The sequence below is a fragment of the Ascidiella aspersa genome, chromosome 5 (genome assembly GCF_963924565.1).
Source record: "Ascidiella aspersa chromosome 5, kaAscAspe10.2, whole genome shotgun sequence".
NCBI classification, from domain to species: domain Eukaryota; kingdom Metazoa; phylum Chordata; class Ascidiacea; order Phlebobranchia; family Ascidiidae; genus Ascidiella; species Ascidiella aspersa.
The window spans coordinates 17,180,036-17,204,093 of NC_139451.1; positions in this window are offsets into that span (position 1 = coordinate 17,180,036).

Genomic DNA, 24,058 nt, shown 5'->3' on the forward strand with positions numbered 1-24,058 from the left:
TTCAGTAGATGTTTAAGGTGCTAAAACCAAATAGACGCATTTTTTTGCGTTTCGCGCGATAAACTTGCTTTAGTTACATAATACCACACTGGTTGGTCGAGAACAACATACACATTTCTTAAATTACTTAAACTACGACGTTACTTGACATCCAATGTATGGATTTTTGTGTACTTTTATAGCGTTATACTGAAATCTATTCCATCCAAACGCGATATTCTATAATTTATTGCGTACTGTGTATAATCCAGTTTGTGTTAAATTATTCTATAAATACCGTTATTTTGAGCAATATTAGAAACATTTTATGTGCCGTATGTGTTATGCATCCTTTTCATTGAAGTTTTGACAATTTAAAACTAACCAACCAATTTTTTTTATCCACCCGCAATTCAACTGTTTTTTAACTTCATATTTGCACAAGAGTATGTTCGAAAAAAAAACAAGTTTTTCTAACTTTGTTACGTCATTCTAATGACTCCACCTTAAAATAAATATTTGCCACTGTTTTCGTAGTGGGCATTCTATAGCTTTAAAAGAGTACTTTGGGCCGCGACGTAAAAAGTTTGCCGACCACTGCTCTACAGCCTTACGTAACTAAAGTAACGTGAATATTCAGAAATACACTTATATGGGTGTCGTATAACTCAATAACTCACAATACATGGTTGAAAAATATTTTACCATATGCTATTCCACTTTTACAATTTTCCAGTTGGCGGCCATCAGCCTTGAAATTTGGTACTGCTCGTGCGCATGTCGGACTTCGGGTAGTTTTACGTGGTCTTACTAGAGTCCCGAGTCCGACTCCAGCAAAACAAACCGAGTCCGACTCCGCAGTCCTGCTTTTCCTTCACCCTTGATGTACAATTAGGTGCAACCAGCCATGGTCAAACAAAATTATTAGCTTTTCCAATTACCCAATATAAACTGCAGAATTAGATAAAATCCAATTTGGATAAGAGTCTTTGAACATCTCTCGGCACAATGTAAGTCATAAAACAACTAATACTAAAATCCCGCTTTTACTCTGTTTTTTTAACATTTCCCACTAGACTAATTATTTTTTGTGTGTAGCCTATACAAGGCCGAAAATAAAAATATGTTAAAAAAATTATGTCCACTATTTTTGAATACGTTTACTGTTTGTCCGCGACGAACTTGGCAGCCTTACACGCCGCAACGGCAAATAAGCGGATCTAGTTCAAAAGACAGTATCAAAACGTAAACAAACCGGACGTGCAAAGATCATTCGCGCGAATCGCGAAAATCTTATGTAGTTAAAATACTGAAAAGGTATTTGAAAAGGATTCGTGTCTATTTTGTCAAAGAGGCCGTGGGCCGGATGCGGTCCGCGGGCCGTAGGTTGCCGACCCATGCTGTAAGCTGTAGAGTGTAGATGTGTTTTTTTACAAGGTTTATTTATGTTTGCAGGTGGATTCATGATTGTGATTTGTGAAATATGGAATTTTTACAGTTAATGACACACGTACCGGTCGGGAGACATGCTATTCTATTTAGGGAAAATATACTTGGGAGGGGCATAGCCAGACTTGGACAACTAGATAATTCTAGTTTTCTAATTCGTCGATTTAGAACAAAATGCGGCTCTTTCTAATTCTAATCTAATTTGGGATTTGCCTGAGTGCTCCAATTCTAATTTTAATCTAATTTTCAGTTTTACCAAAATTGCTACTTTGTCCAACGGCGTTTTTGAGCAATTTGTTAAAACGCACATCACATTGAAAACAACAAAAATATAACACTTTTCATTTTCAGCTATCACATCAAGTCTCTAAACACAAGTACCGGTACACAGCTAAAAAAATGGCTAAATTAAGTTGTTAATTTGGCTTATTGTTGTATCAAGGTTTCATTGTTTGTTTTTATAACGTGTTTTGCGGAACAGGCCGATCTCTCGAATTTTTCCAATGTTCTTTAAAATAAAACCTATTTTCAACTGGCCAGAAAACAAGCTTTAATGAAAATCCAGAACTCTAATCCTGGGATTTTTCAGGTCAGTCAGTCGTCCCATAACACAGTGATATCAGAAATTAATTAGATGCCTGAAAAAAAAAACACTACACACTGCATGGCTGTATTTAAAGCAAACGCAGTAATTGTTTCACCCATGCCTCAGGCCTTCATCCATCCTTTCCAGTCTTGATTGACAAGGTGTGACCTGCTATGATCAAACAAAATTATTAGCCTTAAATCATTGTGCAGCACCCAGAAAAAATTATTTATGTTTGTTGTTTAATCGGCCTAATTTCTTTACTGGACTATTGAATTTGTGGGACCTTATACTGTGTATGAGGCACGTTTTTGTAGTTGCAGAAGCAGGAAATGTGATCATGAAAATTTTACGCAATATTGACTTTTATATGTATAGTAATATTTATTTTGACTCACTAGTTTAGCAAGTGCAAAATCTTGAACACTGATATACATATGTATCTTAACATCAACAAATTTTACCCTTGATAAAGGTCAACAAAACATTTCCACTACAACAAAAATTAAAAAAAAAAACCTGTAACAAAAAAACTACTTCCACTTATTCACATTTCTGGCGAAATTATGAAGACGTTGCGCCCTAACCTTGTACTATTGATTATGAAATAACGGAGTGGTTCAACCTTTTAATGACCCTTCCATCGACTCTCAACAACTTTTGGCCCCCATGTTAATGTTTAAAAAAATGTGACAAGAGAAGAAACCTCAACTGGAGTTTAGACAAAAAATGAAAATAAAATCCATTAATTTACTTTACGCTTTTACTATCTAAAGTCGTTTTTGATACCAGCAATACGGATTTAATTTAGCCTAGTCTACCCAAAGAGATTATAACCATGAGGACAAACTGTGACGTAGCCCATTGTTGTACTTTCGACAGTGTTCCGCTCTAATGCATAATAGTAAAACGTAAACAACTGGGCTTTACTTGCATGTTGGTGAGCTAAAATTTTGGAGCAACCGGCTTATATATATTTAGGTGCGACATTTCTGACAGGTTAAAAGTTATGTTTGAATCAAATGTCAAACTTTCATTGCCGAGTTTCGTATAAACACACTTGAAAAAGCTTGTAGGGCATACAATGTCAGCTGACCATAAGTACAATATAATATGGTAACAGACGCCAACGTCGTCCAGTTAATGACTGCGGAAGCGTACAACGCGTTGCTGTAGAGTAGACAAGTGGTTCCAAACCGGGGTGCCGGAGAGGAATTTACATTTTTTTATTATTACTAGAAAGCCTTTTGGTACAATTTTTTGTGTTCGCTTATATAGTACAATAAACAAAATATTGCAATATTGTTTAAAGTTATTTTTATTGCCCCAGTTTTGTTTATTTTAGCATTACAGTAAAACACTTAAAGAAAATTAGAGTAGGGATTTTGTAATATATTCAATTATTCTTTAGTTTTGGTGTTAAGAAATATTAACATTACAAATTTTGGTACCAGTTTAGTGCATGTGGTTTGGTGAACACAAAATTAGTGTGTCATATTGTTCATTTAAAAAAGGAAAGCATCAGATTATGCAGCTTTGTAATCTGTTGGAATTAAATATAATAATAACCTTTATTCTTTTACAACCAGTTATCCAATCAAGTTTAAACTGAATAAAGATATATATATATTTAAGCTGTTTACAAGATGTCACCTACTTCTATACATGGGCTTTGATATTCATTCAACTACAACCTCCAGCAGTTAAGCTCCAAATTTTTGTTATCAGCTATTAGGGAGAAAAGATGAGAAGAGGTAAAAAATACTTCAGTAAAAATTTATAAATATTTTCATATAAAACAAAACGTTTACTTTGTAATACACACTTTGAAATTTAAATATAATAAATCAGTGCAAAGAGATAAATAAAATTATAAAAAACATTTGTAATATATTGGTCGATAAATTGTGTTCATACAGATGCTGACCAGGTACTACACAAACGAATACAATACTGAAGTGGCCTCTGGAATCTGGTGTCAATAAAGAACTTTATTTATTCTTTAAATTGAAAATTGATTGATTCTTACCATGTTTAACCAAATAAATTTTAAATAAACATTATTTTGTTTTGCTTGCCTTTCTTTGCATATAAGGTGTACCAAGAAGTAGGAAAATAATGACACTTTTAACAAAAATTGATTACTTAAAGCAGGGTGGTCCAAAACCCAGGCCCGACATCTTTGTTTGTGGCCCGCGAAGCACTGTTGAATTATTGTAATGCATGCAGGGTTTATTTTAAAGAAATAGAAGTGACCAACAATCAGCGAGCATCCTGCAATGGTTTGGTTAGGGCAGGGGTTCTTTAACTTTTTTTACCACAGACTCCTAACATTTTTTTTGGGCCTTGCATGGACCACGGTAGGAAAACAAATTCGAAAATGACGTCATAAATTGATGTCACAAACTTCTTAAATATACACTAATATTTGAATTAGGCCTTCACGGACCCCCTAAAACCAGTTCACGGACCCCAGTTTAAGAACCCCTGGGTTAGGGTTACATTATTCCGATTACACCATTAAATGAACCAGTTTGCTACAATAAAAGCATGCCAAAGGAAACATCGAGAAATGTCATTTTTTAAACTGTTAAACCTAGGGGGTCAAAAAGTTTAATATAATAAAAGAGGTCACAGCCTGAAAAATTTGGGTAGCCATAACTAGATAAACTTTGCCCATCGACAGTAAGCAGTTTAAAGTTTTGTTTATAAGTAAAATAAATACTCTATTCTATAATGGTTTGCATTACACTATGATCTCATTGTCACAATAATCTTACCTTTGTCGTATCTTTGAGGAATAGACCGACTATTTTTTTATATTTTCCCAGTGTACTGTTGATATGTCTTCAAGCAATGTCCAACATAATCCCAATGGCTGAATCACAGTTACAGACAAATATGTGTTCTCATTATAGTTCAACTAGTAACTATGAGCAAGTTCTATAAAAATAAACCAAGTGGAGAAGTTTAACATTATAATAACATACTCCAATACTAAGCAATCAAATATAATATAATTTGCAAAATTATTTACTGAATTCAGTGACATCTGGTAACTACTGATTCCAAATGTAACTACCTTACAAATGCTAATTGCTTGCTTCACTCTCACAAACAGCACACCACCAATAATATTTGCTAGTTAAATATTACACACAGCAAACCGAGGTGCAAAAAATTTTCGTTTGAACGATGTTTTCAAAGAATTTGGTATTAATTTTCAGTTTATGGTATCAATTTCAATGTGTTTTAATTTGTAACACTGGAACAAGTATATAGAAGACTATTTAGAGCAGCAGTACGGCACAAATTTAATTTGCACGCTGAACACTGGCATACTAAAGAAAAATTACTGTATGGAAAGTATATATTCTATAGGATAAGGATATATTTGCGTAAAGAACATTTCCTAAATGAGCAATGGCTGTTACCATTTACCAAGTACAACAAATTTGTTTATTTAAATTAAATTGGTATACAACCAAATATCATTCCAACTTATTTTATGTAAGAAAAGCTGGCAAATTACTAATTTTTAAGCTTAATTGTCACCAAGGGGCAGACAAAATTTGAAATTCAAAAATTTTTCGCAAGCTGCATAGCACCACTGCACCCCACCGCTAAATTTGGGATCTTAAACAGTATTTTTTGAAATAGATACATTTGTAATCCAATAGTAATGTAAGGCAGTGGTTCGCAAACTTTTTTGCGACGACCTCAAAAAATAATTTTAATTTGCGGCACACTCATCAAATTTGGAATTCTACAATTTTTTCTAAAATTTGTACACTAAAGCCAATTCATTTATGGGTTTGATTTACCAAAAGTTGCTTTTTCTGTAATAGGCTCTGTACAGTGTACAATGCAAAATACCTATATCATTTACATTAAGAAGTTAACAATTAACACCGCCATATAGGCCTAGTTAAGTTTAGTGAGTTCCGCACCTTGAGATTTACAACAAACTAAGTGGTATTAATTTAATTTATAAGGCAATTCCTCACAGAAATCTTAACGCCTAGAAGTGGAAACCAAGGCGCTGCATCGATTTGGTACATAGAAACTAGCGCAAAAAAGGTCAACAAATACCGCATACCGCAACTCACATTATTTGGGTTACGGTGCGGGTTTGAGTTTGGGTTGGTCGAGCATTATTATTAATAATAAAATAATAATGTGCGTTGCGTTACGCGGCATTTGTAGACCGTTTTTTGCGTTACTTTCTACGTACCAAATGGAAAGAGCCCCGAAATCAACGACATAGCTCAATCGCGTAAATTTTAACAGCAATACACTTTTCAAAAATGTACAGTAGGGTCCTAAGAAAGTGTCAAGCAACTTGCGATAACCTTGCCTGTCCTACCAAGTCAATTTTGTAAACAGAAAACGGTTTAAATTAGGACTAGGGGTCATTAAACAACAGATTACGCCAAAAGCGTACATTTTTATAACAGGCTTAAATGGAAAAGATTATTATGAATCAGACCGTGACGGCTGTCGACAATAGAATGCATTGCTTAAAGGCAAAAGAAAAAAGGCAAAAGTGAGAGTTTGTCCTCATGGTTATAATCTCTTTGAGTCTACCTGTAAATTTTAGAACAATTTAAAAAAAACTCATACTGGAGAATAATAAAGACCTAAAATGAAAATATAATCCATTTATCTATTTTATGTTTTTACTATCGAAAGTCCTTTTTGATACTTGCAACAAACATCTGATGCGTGTACTCTAGAGAAATGTAAATTTGAGAAACTATGAACAGGAGAAAATAAAAACAACGACAAAATCAACAAAACTATTTAGCCTAGTACTACCTGTCTAATGTTTCGATACCTATAGAAGTCATGGTGAAAGTGAACAAAAAAGAAATGATTTAAAGTGAAATTACAAAGCAACCATGACAAAATAGAAACAACCATAAAACAACAAATTAGGTAGCATAATAAAGACTAATATTTGGTTGCCAACAGAATTCGTGTGAAATATGTTAAAGTAATTAAATCAAAGCAAATCCATACGGATTCAGTTTAGCCTAGTGCTACCTAAGTAAATTTTAGAAAAATGTAAAAACAAACACACACTGGAGAATAATGAAGACCCAAAATGAAAATAAAATCCATCCAATTTACTTGACGTTTTTTACTATCTAAAGTCCTTTTCAATACTTGCAACAAACATCTGATGTGTGTACTCAAAATAGAAATGTAAATTTAAGAGAAAATGAAAAAAAAAATTAACAAAAATGATTTAGCCTAGTACTACCTGTCTAATATTTGGTTGCCTATGGAAGTCAGAGTGGAAGTGAACAGGAAAGAAACAATTTAAAGAGAAATTACAAAGCAACCAGGACAAAACAGGAACAACCAAAAAACAACAAATTACATAGCCTAATAATAATGCCTAAAATTTGGTTGCCAACAGAATTCATATGGAATATGTTGAAGTGATTAAGTGAAAACAAATCAATACAGATTTAATTTATCCTAGTGCTACCTAAGTAAATTTTAGAAAAATGTAAAAACAAACTCACACTGGAGAATAATGAAGACCTAAAATGAATACGGATTTATTTTAGCCTAGTGCTACTTAAGTAAACTTTGGGATGATGTAAAAAAACTCACACTGAAAATTATGAAGACCTAAAATGAATACGGATTTAATTTAGTCTAGTATTACCTAAATAAATTTTGGGATGATGTTAAAAAAATTCACACTGGAGAATAATGAAGACCTGAAATGAATACGGATTTAATTTAGCCTAGTACGTGCTACCTAAATAAAGTTTGGGATGATGTTAAAAAACTCACACTGAAGAATTATGAAGACCTAAAATGAATACGGATTTCATTTAGCCTAAGTGCTACTTAATCACACTGAAGAATTATGAAGACCTAAAATGAATACGAACTTATTTTAGCCTAGTACTACCTAAATATATTTTGGGATGATGTTAAAAATCTCACACTGAAGAATTATGAAGACCTAAAATGAATACGGATTTAATTTAGTCTAGTATTACCTAAATAAATTTTGGGATGATGTTAAAAAACTCACACTGAAGAATTATGAAGACCTAAAATGAATACGGATTTCATTTAGCCTAAGTGCTAATTAATCACACTGAAGAATTGTGAAGACCTAAAATGAATACGAACTTATTTTAGCCTAGTACTACCTAAATTTATTTTGTGATGATGTTAAAAAACTCAACACCGAAGAATTATGAAGACCTAAATTGAATACGGATTTGATTTAGCCTAGTGCTGCCTCAACAAATTTTGGGACAATTAGAACTCATACTAGAGAATAATGAAGACCTAAAATGAAAATAAAATCCATCAATTTACTTGGCGTTTTTACTATCTAAAGTGCTTTTTGATACTTGCAACAAACATCTAATGTGTGTACTCTTAAAACAGACATGTAAATTTAAGAGAAACTATGAACAGGAGAAAATGAAAACAACGACAAAATTATTTAGCCTAGTACTACCTGTCTAATATTTGGTTGCCTATGAAGGTGAACAGAAAGAAATGGTTTAAAGAGAAATTACAAAACAATCAGGACAAAACAGGAACAACCATAAAACAAAAAATTATATAGCCTAATATTGCCTAAAATTTGGCTGTCAACAGAATTCATGTGGAATATGTTAAAGTAATTAAATAAAAACAAATCAATGTGGATTTAATTTAGACTAGTGCTACCTAAGTAAATTTCAGAAAAAATGTAAAAACAAACTCACACTGGAGAATAATGAAGACCTAAAATGAATACGGATTTAATTTAGCCTAGTGCTAACTAAATGAGTTTTTAGATGATGTCAAAAAACTCACACTGACGAATTGTGAAGACCTAAACTGAATACGGATTTATTTTAGCCTAGTGCTACTTAAGTAAATTTTGGGATGATGTTAAAAATCTTACACTGAAGAATTATGAAGAACTAAAATGAATACAGATTTAATTTAGCCTAGTGCTTCGTAAATAAATTTTGGGACAATTAGAACTCATACTAGAGAATAATGAAGACATAAAATGAATACGGATTTAATTTAGCCTAGTGCTACCTAAATAAAGTTTGGGATGATGTTAAGAAACACACACTGAAGAATTATGAAGACCTAAAATGAATACGGATTTAATTAAGCCTAGTGCTACTTAAGCTAACTTTGGGATGATGTTAAAAAACTCACACTGAAGAATTATGAAGACCTAAAATGAACAAGGTTTTATTTTAGCCTAGGGCTACTTAAGTAAATTTTGGGATGATGTTAAAAATCTCACACTAAAGAATTATGAAGAACTAAAATGAATACAGATTTAATTTAGCCTAGGGCTACCTAAATAAATTTTGGGAAAATTAGAACTTATACTAGAGAATAATGAAGACCTAAAATGAATACGGATTTAATTTAGCCTAGTGCTACCTAAATAAAGTTTGGGATGATGTTAAGAAACACACACTGAAGAATTATGAAGACCTAAAATGAACAAGGTTTTATTTTAGCCTAGTGCTACCTAAATAAAGTTTGGGATGATGTTAAGAAACACACACTGAAGAATTATGAAGACCTAAAATGAACAAGGTTTTATTTTAGCCTAGTGCTACCTAAATAAAGTTTGGGATGATGTTAAGAAACACACACTGGAGAATTATGAAGACCTAAAATGAATACGGATATATTTTAGCCTAGTGCTACCTAAATAAATTTTGGGATAATTTGAACTCATACTAGAAAATAATGAAGACATAAAATGAATACGGATTTAATTTAGCCTAGTGCTGCCTAAATAAAGTTTGGGATTATGTTAAAAAGGTCACACTGAAGAATTATGAAGACCTAAAATGAATACGGATTTAATTTAGCCTAGTGCTACCTAAATAAAATTTGGGATGGTGCTAAAAAAATTCACACTGGAGAATAATGAAGACCTGAAATGAATACGGATTTAATTTAGCCTAGTACGTGCTACCTAAATAAAGTTTGGGATGATGTTAAAAAACTCACACTGAAGAATTATGAAGACCTAAAATGAATACGGATTTCATTTAGCCTAAGTGCTAATTAATCACACTGAAGAATTGTGAAGATCTAAAATGAATACGAACTTATTTCAGCCTAGTACTACCTAAATATATTTTGGGATGATGTTAAAAATCTCACACTGAAGAATTATGAAGAACTAAAATGAATACAGATTTAATTTAGCCTAGTGCTACCTAAATAAATTTTGGGAAAATTAGAACTCATACTAGAGAATAATGAAGACCTAAAATGAATACGGATTTAATTTAGCCTAGTGCTACCTAAATAAAGTTTGGGATGATGTTAAGAAACACACACTGAAGAATTATGAAGACCTAAAATGAACAAGGTTTTATTTTAGCCTAGTGCTACCTAAATAAAGTTTGGGATGATGTTAAGAAACACACACTGGAGAATTATGAAGACCTAAAATGAATACGGATATATTTTAGCCCAGTGCTACCTAAATAAATTTTGGGATAATTTGAACTCATACTAGAAAATAATGAAGACATAAAATGAATACGGATTAAATTTAGCCTAGTGCTACCTAAATAAAATTTGGGATGGTGCTAAAAAAATTCACACTGGAGAATAATGAAGACCTGAAATGAATACGGATTTAATTTAGCCTAGTACGTGCTACCTAAATAAAGTTTGGGATGATGTTAAAAAACTCACACTGAAGAATTATGAAGACCTAAAATGAATACGGATTTCATTTAGCCTAAGTGCTACTTAATCACAATGAAGAATTATGAAGACCTAAAATGAATACGAACTTATTTTAGCCTAGTACTACCTATATATATTTGGGGATGATGTTAAAAATCTCACACTGAAGAATTATGAAGACCTAAAATGAATACGGATTTAATTTAGTCTAGTATTACCTAAATAAATTTTGGGATGATGTTAAAAAACTCACACTGAAGAATTATGAAGACCAAAAATGAATACGGATTTCATTTAGCCTAAGTGCTAATTAATCACACTGAAGAATTGTGAAGACCTAAAATGAATACGAACTTATTTCAGCCTAGTACTACCTAAATATATTTTGGGATGATGTCAAAAAACTCACACTGACGAATTGTGAAGACCTAAAATGAATACTGATTTAATTTAGCCTAGCACTATCTAAATAAATTTTGGGATGATGTTAAAAAAACTCACACTGAAGAATTATGAAGACCTAAATTGAATACGGATTTGATTTAGCCTAGTGCTACCTAAATAAAGTTTGGGATGATGTTAAGAAACACACACTGAAGAATTATGAAGACCTAAAATGAATACGGATTTAATTAAGCTTAGTGCTACTTAAGCTAACTTTGGGATGATGTTAAAAAACTCACACTGAAGAATTATGAAGACCTAAAATGAACAAGGTTTTATTTTAGCCTAGCGCTACTTAAGTAAATTTTGGGATGATGTTAAAAATCTCACACTGAAGAATTATGAAGAACTAAAATGAATACAGATTTAATTTAGCCTAGTGCTACCTAAATAAATTTTGGGAAAATTAGAACTCATACTAGAGAATAATGAAGACCTAAAATGAATACGGATTTAATTTAGCCTAGTGCTACCTAAATAAAGTTTGGGATGATGTTAAGAAACACACACTGAAGAATTATGAAGACCTAAAATGAACAAGGTTTTATTTTAGCCTAGTGCTACCTAAATAAAGTTTTGGATGATGTTAAGAAACACACACTGAAGAATTATGAAGACCTAAAATGAACAAGGTTTTATTTTAGCCTAGTGCTACCTAAATAAAGTTTGGGATGATGTTAAGAAACACACACTGGAGAATTATGAAGACCTAAAATGAATACGGATATATTTTAGCCTAGTGCTACCTAAATAAATTTTGGGATAATTTGAACTCATACTAGAAAATAATGAAGACATAAAATGAATACGGATTTAATTTAGCCTAGTGCTGCCTAAATAAAGTTTGGGATTATGTTAAAAAGGTCACACTGAAGAATTATGAAGACCTAAAATGAATACGGATTTAATTTAGCCTAGTGCTACCTAAATAAAATTTGGGATGGTGCTAAAAAAATTCACACTGGAGAATAATGAAGACCTGAAATGAATACGGATTTAATTTAGCCTAGTACGTGCTACCTAAATAAAGTTTGGGATGATGTTAAAAAACTCACACTGAAGAATTATGAAGACCTAAAATGAATAAGGATTTCATTTAGCCTAAGTGCTACTTAATCACACTGAAGAATTATGAAGACCGAAAATGAATACGAACTTATTTTAGCCTAGTACTACCTAAATATATTTTGGGATGATGTTAAAAATCTCACACTGAAGAATTATGAAGACCTAAAATGAATACGGATTTAATTTAGTCTAGTATTACCTAAATAAATTTTGGGATGATGTTAAAAAACTCACACTGACGAATTATGAAGACCTAAAATGAATACGGATTTCATTTAGCCTAAGTGCTAATTAATCACACTGAAGAATTGTGAAGACCTAAAATGAATACGAACTTATTTCAGCCTAGTACTACCTAAATATATTTTGGGATGATGTTAAAAATCTCACACTGAAGAATTATGAAGAACTAAAATGAATACAGATTTAATTTAGCCTAGTGCTACCTAAATATATTTTGGGATGATGTTAAAAATCTCACACTGAAGAATTATGAAGAACTAAAATGAATACAGATTTAATTTAGCCTAGTGCTACCTAAATAAATTTTGGGAAAATTAGAACTCATACTAGAGAATAATGAAGACCTAAAATGAATACGGATTTAATTTAGCCTAGTGCTACCTAAATAAAGTTTGGGATGATGTTAAGAAACACACACTGAAGAATTATGAAGACCTAAAATGAACAAGGTTTTATTTTAGCCTAGTGCTACCTAAATAAAGTTTGGGATGATGTTAAGAAACACACACTGGAGAATTATGAAGACCTAAAATGAATACGGATATATTTTAGCCTAGAGCTACCTAAATAAATTTTGGGATAATTTGAACTCATACTAGAAAATAATGAAGACATAAAATGAATACGGATTTAATTTAGCCTAGTGCTGCCTAAATAAAGTTTGGGATTATGTTAAAAAGGTCACACTGAAGAATTATGAAGACCTAAAATGAATACGGATTTAATTTAGCCTAGTGCTACCTAAATAAAATTTGGGATGGTGCTAAAAAAATTCACACTGGAGAATAATGAAGACCTGAAATGAATACGGATTTAATTTAGCCTAGTACGTGCTACCTAAACAAAGTTTGGGATGATGTTAAAAAACTCACACTGAAGAATTATGAAGACCTAAAATGAATACGGATTTCATTTAGCCTAAGTGCTACTTAATCACACTGAAGAATTATGAAGACCTAAAATGAATACGAACTTATTTTAGCCTAGTACTACCTAAATATATTTTGGGATGATGTTAAAAATCTCACACTGAAGAATTATGAAGACCTAAAATGAATACGGATTTAATTTAGTCTAGTATTACCTAAATAAATTTTGGGATGATGTTAAAAAACTCACACTGAAGAATTATGAAGACCTAAAATGAATACGGATTTCATTTAGCCTAAGTGCTAATTAATCACACTGAAGAATTGTGAAGACCTAAAATGAATACGAACTTATTTCAGCCTAGTACTACCTAAATATATTTTGGGATGATGTCAAAAAACTCACACTGACGAATTGTGAAGACCTAAAATGAATACTGATTTAATTTAGCCTAGCACTATCTAAATAAATTTTGGGATGATGTTAAAAAAACTCACACTGAAGAATTATGAAGACCTAAATTGAATACGGATTTGATTTAGCCTAGTGCTGCCTCAACAAATTTTGGGACAATTAGAACTCATACTAGAGAATAATGAAGACCTAAAATGAAAATAAAATCCATCAATTTACTTGGCGTTTTTACTATCTAAAGTGCTTTTTGATACTTGCAACAAACATCTAATGTGTGTACTCTTAAAACAGAAATGTAAATCTAAGAGAAACTATGAACAGGAGAAAATGAAAACAACGACAAAATTAACAAAATTATTTAGCCTAGTACTACCTGTCTAATATTTGGTTGCCTATGAAGGTGAACAGAAAGAAATGGTTTAAAGAGAAATTACAAAACAATCAGGACAAAACAGGAACAACCATAAAACAAAAAATTTTATAGCCTAAAATTTGGCTGTCAACAGAATTCATGTGGAATATGTTAAAGTAATTAAATAAAAACAAATCAATGTGGATTTAATTTAGACTAGTGCTACCTAAGTAAATTTCAGAAAAAATGTAAAAACAAACTCACACTGGAGAATAATGAAGACCTAAAATGAATACGGATTTAATTTAGTCTAGTATTACCTAAATAAATTTTGGGATGATGTTAAAAAAATTCACACTGGAGAATAATGAAGACCTGAAATGAATACGGATTTAATTTAGCCTAGTACGTGCTACCTAAATAAAGTTTGGGATGATGTTAAAAAACTCACACTGAAGAATTATGAAGACCTAAAATGAATACGGATTTCATTTAGCCTAAGTGCTACTTAATCACACTGAAGAATTATGAAGACCTAAAATGAATACGAACTTATTTTAGCCTAGTACTACCTAAATATATTTTGGGATGATGTTAAAAATCTCACACTGAAGAATTATGAAGACCTAAAATGAATACGGATTTAATTTAGTCTAGTATTACCTAAATAAATTTTGGGATGATGTTAAAAAACTCACACTGAAGAATTATGAAGACCTAAAATGAATACGGATTTCATTTAGCCTAAGTGCTAATTAATCACACTGAAGAATTGTGAAGACCTAAAATGAATACGAACTTATTTTAGCCTAGTACTACCTAAATTTATTTTGTGATGATGTTAAAAAACTCAACACCGAAGAATTATGAAGACCTAAATTGAATACGGATTTGATTTAGCCTAGTGCTGCCTCAACAAATTTTGGGACAATTAGAACTCATACTAGAGAATAATGAAGACCTAAAATGAAAATAAAATCCATCAATTTACTTGGCGTTTTTACTATCTAAAGTGCTTTTTGATACTTGCAACAAACATCTAATGTGTGTACTCTTAAAACAGACATGTAAATTTAAGAGAAACTATGAACAGGAGAAAATGAAAACAACGACAAAATTATTTAGCCTAGTACTACCTGTCTAATATTTGGTTGCCTATGAAGGTGAACAGAAAGAAATGGTTTAAAGAGAAATTACAAAACAATCAGGACAAAACAGGAACAACCATAAAACAAAAAATTATATAGCCTAATATTGCCTAAAATTTGGCTGTCAACAGAATTCATGTGGAATATGTTAAAGTAATTAAATAAAAACAAATCAATGTGGATTTAATTTAGACGAGTGCTACCTAAGTAAATTTCAGAAAAAATGTAAAAACAAACTCACACTGGAGAATAATGAAGACCTAAAATGAATACGGATTTAATTTAGCCTAGTGCTAACTAAATGAATTTTGGGATGATGTCACAAAACTCACACTGACGAATTGTGAAGACCTAAAATGAATACGGATTTATTTTAGCCTAGTGCTACTTAAGTAAATTTTGGGATGATGTTAAAAATCTCACACTGAAGAATTATGAAGAACTAAAATGAATACAGATTTAATTTAGCCTAGTGCTTCGTAAATAAATTTTGGGACAATTAGAACTCATACTAGAGAATAATGAAGACATAAAATGAATACTGATTGAATTTAGCCTAGTGCTACCTAAATAAAGTTTGGGATGATGTTAAGAAACACACACTGAAGAATTATGAAGACCTAAAATGAATACGGATTGAATTTGGTCTAGTATTACCTAAATACATTTTGGGATGATGTTAAAAAACTCACACTGAAGAATTTATGAAGACCTAAATTGAATACGGATTTGATTTAGCCTAGTGCTGCCTCAACAAATTTTGGGACAATTAGAACTCATACTAGAGAATAATGAAGACCTAAAATGAAAATAAAATCCATCAATTTACTTGGCGTTTTTACTACCTGAAGTGCTTTTTGATACTTGCAACAAACATCTAATGTGTGTACTCTTAAAACAGAAATGTAAATCTAAGAGAAACTATGAACAGGAGAAAATGAAAACAACGACAAAATTAACAAAATTATTTAGCCTAGTACTACCTGTCTAATATTTGGTTGCCTATGAAGGTGAACAGAAAGAAATGGTTTAAAGAGAAATTACAAAACAATCAGGACAAAACAGGAACAACCATAAAACAAAAAAATTTATAGCCTAATATTGCCTAAAATTTGGCTGTCAACAGAATTCATGTGGAATATGTTAAAGTAATTAAATAAAAACAAATCAATGTGGATTTAATTTAGACTAGTGCTACCTAAGTAAATTTCAGAAAAAATGTAAAAACAAACTCACACTGGAGAATAATGAAGACCTAAAATGAATACGGATTTAATTTAGCCTAGTGCTAACTAAATGAGTTTTTAGATGATGTCAAAAAACTCACACTGACGAATTGTGAAGACCTAAACTGAATACGGATTTATTTTAGCCTAGTGCTATTTAAGTAAATTTTGGGATGATGTTAAAAATCTTACACTGAAGAATTATGAAGAACTAAAATGAATACAGATTTAATTTAGCCTAGTGCTTCGTAAATAAATTTTGGGACAATTAGAACTCATACTAGAGAATAATGAAGACATAAAATGAATACGGATTTAATTTAGCCTAGTGCTACCTAAATAAAGTTTGGGATGATGTTAAGAAACACACACTGAAGAATTATGAAGACCTAAAATGAATACGGATTTAATTAAGCTTAGTGCTACTTAAGCTAACTTTGGGATGATGTTAAAAAACTCACACTGAAGAATTATGAAGACCTAAAATGAACAAGGTTTTATTTTAGCCTAGGGCTACTTAAGTAAATTTTGGGATGATGTTAAAAATCTCACACTAAAGAATTATGAAGAACTAAAATGAATACAGATTTAATTTAGCCTAGTGCTACCTAAATAAATTTTGGGAAAATTAGAACTTATACTAGAGAATAATGAAGACCTAAAATGAATACGGATTTAATTTAGCCTAGTGCTACCTAAATAAAGTTTGGGATGATGTTAAGAAACACACACTGAAGAAATATGAAGACCTAAAATGAACAAGGTTTTATTTTAGCCTAGTGCTACCTAAATAAAGTTTGGGATGATGTTAAAAACACACACTGAAGAATTATGAAGACCTAAAATGAACAAGGTTTTATTTTAGCCTAGTGCTACCTAAATAAAGTTTGGGATGATGTTAAGAAACACACACTGGAGAATTATGAAGACCTAAAATGAATACGGATATATTTTAGCCTAGTGCTACCTAAATAAATTTTGGGATAATTTGAACTCATACTAGAAAATAATGAAGACATAAAATGAATACGGATTTAATTTAGCCTAGTGCTGCCTAAATAAAGTTTGGGATTATGTTAAAAAGGTCACACTGAAGAATTATGAAGACCTAAAATGAATACGGATTTAATTTAGCCTAGTGCTACCTAAATAAAATTTGGGATGGTGCTAAAAAAATTCACACTGGAGAATAATGAAGACCTGAAATGAATACGGATTTAATTTAGCCTAGTACGTGCTACCTAAATAAAGTTTGGGATGATGTTAAAAAACTCACACTGAAGAATTATGAAGACCTAAAATGAATACAGATTTAATTTAGCCTAGTGCTACCTAAATATATTTTGGGATGATGTTAAAAATCTCACACTGAAGAATTATGAAGAACTAAAATGAATACAGATTTAATTTAGCCTAGTGCTACCTAAATAAATTTTGGGAAAATTAGAACTCATACTAGAGAATAATGAAGACCTAAAATGAATACGGATTTAATTTAGCCTAGTGCTACCTAAATAAAGTTTGGGATGATGTTAAGAAACACACACTGAAGAATTATGAAGACCTAAAATGAACAAGGTTTTATTTTAGCCTAGTGCTACCTAAATAAAGTTTGGGATGATGTTAAGAAACACACACTGGAGAATTATGAAGACCTAAAATGAATACGGATATATTTTAGCCCAGTGCTACCTAAATAAATTTTGGGATAATTTGAACTCATACTAGAAAATAATGAAGACATAAAATGAATACGGATTAAATTTAGCCTAGTGCTACCTAAATAAAATTTGGGATGGTGCTAAAAAAATTCACACTGGAGAATAATGAAGACCTGAAATGAATACGGATTTAATTTAGCCTAGTACGTGCTACCTAAATAAAGTTTGGGATGATGTTAAAAAACTCACACTGAAGAATTATGAAGACCTAAAATGAATACGGATTTCATTTAGCCTAAGTGCTACTTAATCACAATGAAGAATTATGAAGACCTAAAATGAATACGAACTTATTTTAGCCTAGTACTACCTAAATATATTTTGGGATGATGTTAAAAATCTCACACTGAAGAATTATGAAGACCTAAAATGAATACGGATTTAATTTAGTCTAGTATTACCTAAATAAATTTTGGGATGATGTTAAAAAACTCACACTGAAGAATTATGAAGACCAAAAATGAATACGGATTTCATTTAGCCTAAGTGCTAATTAATCACACTGAAGAATTGTGAAGACCTAAAATGAATACGAACTTATTTCAGCCTAGTACTACCTAAATATATTTTGGGATGATGTCAAAAAACTCACACTGACGAATTGTGAAGACCTAAAATGAATACTGATTTAATTTAGCCTAGCACTATCTAAATAAATTTTGGGATGATGTTAAAAAAACTCACACTGAAGAATTATGAAGACCTAAATTGAATACGGATTTGATTTAGCCTAGTGCTACCTAAATAAAGTTTGGGATGATGTTAAGAAACACACACTGAAGAATTATGAAGACCTAAAATGAATACGGATTTAATTAAGCTTAGTGCTACTTAAGCTAACTTTGGGATGATGTTAAAAAACTCACACTGAAGAATTATGAAGACCTAAAATGAACAAGGTTTTATTTTAGCCTAGCGCTACTTAAGTAAATTTTGGGATGATGTTAAAAATCTCACACTGAAGAATTATGAAGAACTAAAATGAATACAGATTTAATTTAGCCTAGTGCTACCTAAATAAATTTTGGGAAAATTAGAACTCATACTAGAGAATAATGAAGACCTAAAATGAATACGGATTTAATTTAGCCTAGTGCTACCTAAATAAAGTTTGGGATGATGTTAAGAAACACACACTGAAGAATTATGAAGACCTAAAATGAACAAGGTTTTATTTTAGCCTAGTGCTACCTAAATAAAGTTTTGGATGATGTTAAGAAACACACACTGAAGAATTATGAAGACCTAAAATGAACAAGGTTTTATTTTAGCCTAGTGCTACCTAAATAAAGTTTGGGATGATGTTAAGAAACACACACTGGAGAATTATGAAGACCTAAAATGAATACGGATATATTTTAGCCTAGTGCTACCTGAATAAATTTTGGGATAATTTGAACTCATACTAGAAAATAATGAAGACATAAAATGAATACGGATTTAATTTAGCCTAGTGCTGCCTAAATAAAGTTTGGGATTATGTTAAAAAGGTCACACTGAAGAATTATGAAGACCTAAAATGAATACGGATTTAATTTAGCCTAGTGCTACCTAAATAAAATTTGGGATGGTGCTAAAAAAATTCACACTGGAGAATAATGAAGACCTGAAATGAATACGGATTTAATTTAGCCTAGTACGTGCTACCTAAATAAAGTTTGGGATGATGTTAAAAAACTCACACTGAAGAATTATGAAGACCTAAAATGAATACGGATTTCATTTAGCCTAAGTGCTACTTAATCACACTGAAGAATTATGAAGACCGAAAATGAATACGAACTTATTTTAGCCTAGTGCTACCTAAATATATTTTGGGATGATGTTAAAAATCTCACACTGAAGAATTATGAAGACCTAAAATGAATACGGATTTAATTTAGTCTAGTATTACCTAAATAAATTTTGGGATGATGTTAAAAAACTCACACTGACGAATTATGAAGACCTAAAATGAATACGGATTTCATTTAGCCTAAGTGCTAATTAATCACACTGAAGAATTGTGAAGACCTAAAATGAATACGAACTTATTTCAGCCTAGTACTACCTAAATATATTTTGGGATGATGTTAAAAATCTCACACTGAAGAATTATGAAGAACTAAAATGAATACAGATTTAATTTAGCCTAGTGCTACCTAAATAAATTTTGGGAAAATTAGAACTCATACTAGAGAATAATGAAGACCTAAAATGAATACGGATTTAATTTAGCCTAGTGCTACCTAAATAAAGTTTGGGATGATGTTAAGAAACACACACTGAAGAATTATGAAGACCTAAAATGAACAAGGTTTTATTTTAGCCTAGTGCTACCTAAATAAAGTTTGGGATGATGTTAAGAAACACACACTGGAGAATTATGAAGACCTAAAATGAATACGGATATATTTTAGTCTAGAGCTACCTAAATAAATTTTGGGATAATTTGAACTCATACTAGAAAATAATGAAGACATAAAATGAATACGGATTTAATTTAGCCTAGTGCTGCCTAAATAAAGTTTGGGATTATGTTAAAAAGGTCACACTGAAGAATTATGAAGACCTAAAATGAATACGGATTTAATTTAGCCTAGTGCTACCTAAATAAAATTTGGGATGGTGCTAAAAAAATTCACACTGGAGAATAATGAAGACCTGAAATGAATACGGATTTAATTTAGCCTAGTACGTGCTACCTAAACAAAGTTTGGGATGATGTTAAAAAACTCACACTGAAGAATTATGAAGACCTAAAATGAATACGGATTTCATTTAGCCTAAGTGCTACTTAATCACACTGAAGAATTATGAAGACCTAAAATGAATACGAACTTATTTTAGCCTAGTACTACCTAAATATATTTTGGGATGATGTTAAAAATCTCACACTGAAGAATTATGAAGACCTAAAATGAATACGGATTTAATTTAGTCTAGTATTACCTAAATAAATTTTGGGATGATGTTAAAAAACTCACACTGAAGAATTATGAAGACCTAAAATGAATACGGATTTCATTTAGCCTAAGTGCTAATTAATCACAATGAAGAATTGTGAAGACCTAAAATGAATACGAACTTATTTCAGCCTAGTACTACCTAAATATATTTTGGGATGATGTCAAAAAACTCACACTGACGAATTGTGAAGACCTAAAATGAATACTGATTTAATTTAGCCTAGCACTATCTAAATAAATTTTGGGATGATGTTAAAAAAACTCACACTGAAGAATTATGAAGACCTAAATTGAATACGGATTTGATTTAGCCTAGTGCTGCCTCAACAAATTTTGGGACAATTAGAACTCATACTAGAGAATAATGAAGACCTAAAATGAAAATAAAATCCATCAATTTACTTGGCGTTTTTACTATCTAAAGTGCTTTTTGATACTTGCAACAAACATCTAATGTGTGTACTCTTAAAACAGAAATGTAAATCTAAGAGAAACTATGAACAGGAGAAAATGAAAACAACGACAAAATTAACAAAATTATTTAGCCTAGTACTACCTGTCTAATATTTGGTTGCCTATGAAGGTGAACAGAAAGAAATGGTTTAAAGAGAAATTACAAAACAATCAGGACAAAACAGGAACAACCATAAAACAAAAAATTTTATAGCCTAAAATTTGGCTGTCAACAGAATTCATGTGGAATATGTTAAAGTAATTAAATAAAAACAAATCAATGTGGATTTAATTTAGACTAGTGCTACCTAAGTAAATTTCAGAAAAAATGTAAAAACAAACTCACACTGGAGAATAATGAAGACCTAAAATGAATACGGATTTAATTTAGTCTAGTATTACCTAAATAAATTTTGGGATGATGTTAAAAAAATTCACACTGGAGAATAATGAAGACCTGAAATGAATACGGATTTAATTTAGCCTAGTACGTGCTACCTAAATAAAGTTTGGGATGATGTTAAAAAACTCACACTGAAGAATTATGAAGACCTAAAATGAATACGAACTTATTTTAGCCTAGTACTACCTAAATATATTTTGGGATGATGTTAAAAATCTCACACTGAAGAATTATGAAGACCTAAAATGAATACGGATTTAATTTAGTCTAGTATTACCTAAATAAATTTTGGGATGATGTTAAAAAACTCACACTGAAGAATTATGAAGACCTAAAATGAATACGGATTTCATTTAGCCTAAGTGCTAATTAATCACACTGAAGAATTGTGAAGACCTAAAATGAATACGAACTTATTTTAGCCTAGTACTACCTAAATTTATTTTGTGATGATGTTAAAAAACTCAACACCGAAGAATTATGAAGACCTAAATTGAATACGGATTTGATTTAGCCTAGTGCTGCCTCAACAAATTTTGGGACAATTAGAACTCATACTAGAGAATAATGAAGACCTAAAATGAAAATAAAATCCATCAATTTACTTGGCGTTTTTACTATCTAAAGTGCTTTTTGATACTTGCAACAAACATCTAATGTGTGTACTCTTAAAACAGACATGTAAATTTAAGAGAAACTATGAACAGGAGAAAATGAAAACAACGACAAAATTATTTAGCCTAGTACTACCTGTCTAATATTTGGTTGCCTATGAAGGTGAACAGAAAGAAATGGTTTAAAGAGAAATTACAAAACAATCAGGACAAAACAGGAACAACCATAAAACAAAAAATTATATAGCCTAATATTGCCTAAAATTTGGCTGTCAACAGAATTCATGTGGAATATGTTAAAGTAATTAAATAAAAACAAATCAATGTGGATTTAATTTAGACTAGTGCTACCTAAGTAAATTTCAGAAAAAATGTAAAAACAAACTCACACTGGAGAATAATGAAGACCTAAAATGAATACGGATTTAATTTAGCCTAGTGCTAACTAAATGAATTTTGGGATGATGTCACAAAACTCACACTGACGAATTGTGAAGACCTAAAATGAATACGGATTTATTTTAGCCTAGTGCTACTTAAGTAAATTTTGGGATGATGTTAAAAATCTCACACTGAAGAATTATGAAGAACTAAAATGAATACAGATTTAATTTAGCCTAGTGCTTCGTAAATAAATTTTGGGACAATTAGAACTCATACTAGAGAATAATGAAGACATAAAATGAATACTGATTGAATTTAGCCTAGTGCTACCTAAATAAAGTTTGGGATGATGTTGAGAAACACACACTGAAGAATTATGAAGACCTAAAATGAATACGGATTGAATTTGGTCTAGTATTACCTAAATACATTTTGGGATGATGTTAAAAAACTCACACTGAAGAATTTATGAAGACCTAAAAGGAATACGGATTTAATTTAGCCTAATGCTAACTAAATGAATTTTGGGATGATGTCAAAAAACTCACACTGACGAATTGTGAAGACCAAAAATGAATACGGATTTGTTTTAGCCTAGTGCTACTTAAGTAAATTTTGGGATGATGTTAAAAATCTCACACTGAAGAATTATGAAGAACTAAAATGAATACAGATTTAATTTAGCCTAGTGCTACCTAAATAAACTTTGGGACAATTAGAACTCATACTAGAGAATAATGAGGACCTAAAATGAATACGGATTTAATTTAGTCTAATGCTACCTAAATAAAGATTGGGATGATGTTAAGAAACACACACTGAAGAATTATGAAGACCTAAAATGAATACTGATTTAATTCAGCCTAGCACTACCTAAATAAATTTTGGGATGATGTTAAAAAAACTCACACTGAAGAATTATGAAGACCTAAATTGAATACGGATTTGATTTAGCCTAGTGCTGGCTCAACAAATTTTGGGACAATTAGAACTCATACTAGAGAATAATGAAGACCTAAAATGAAAATAAAATCCATCAATTTACTT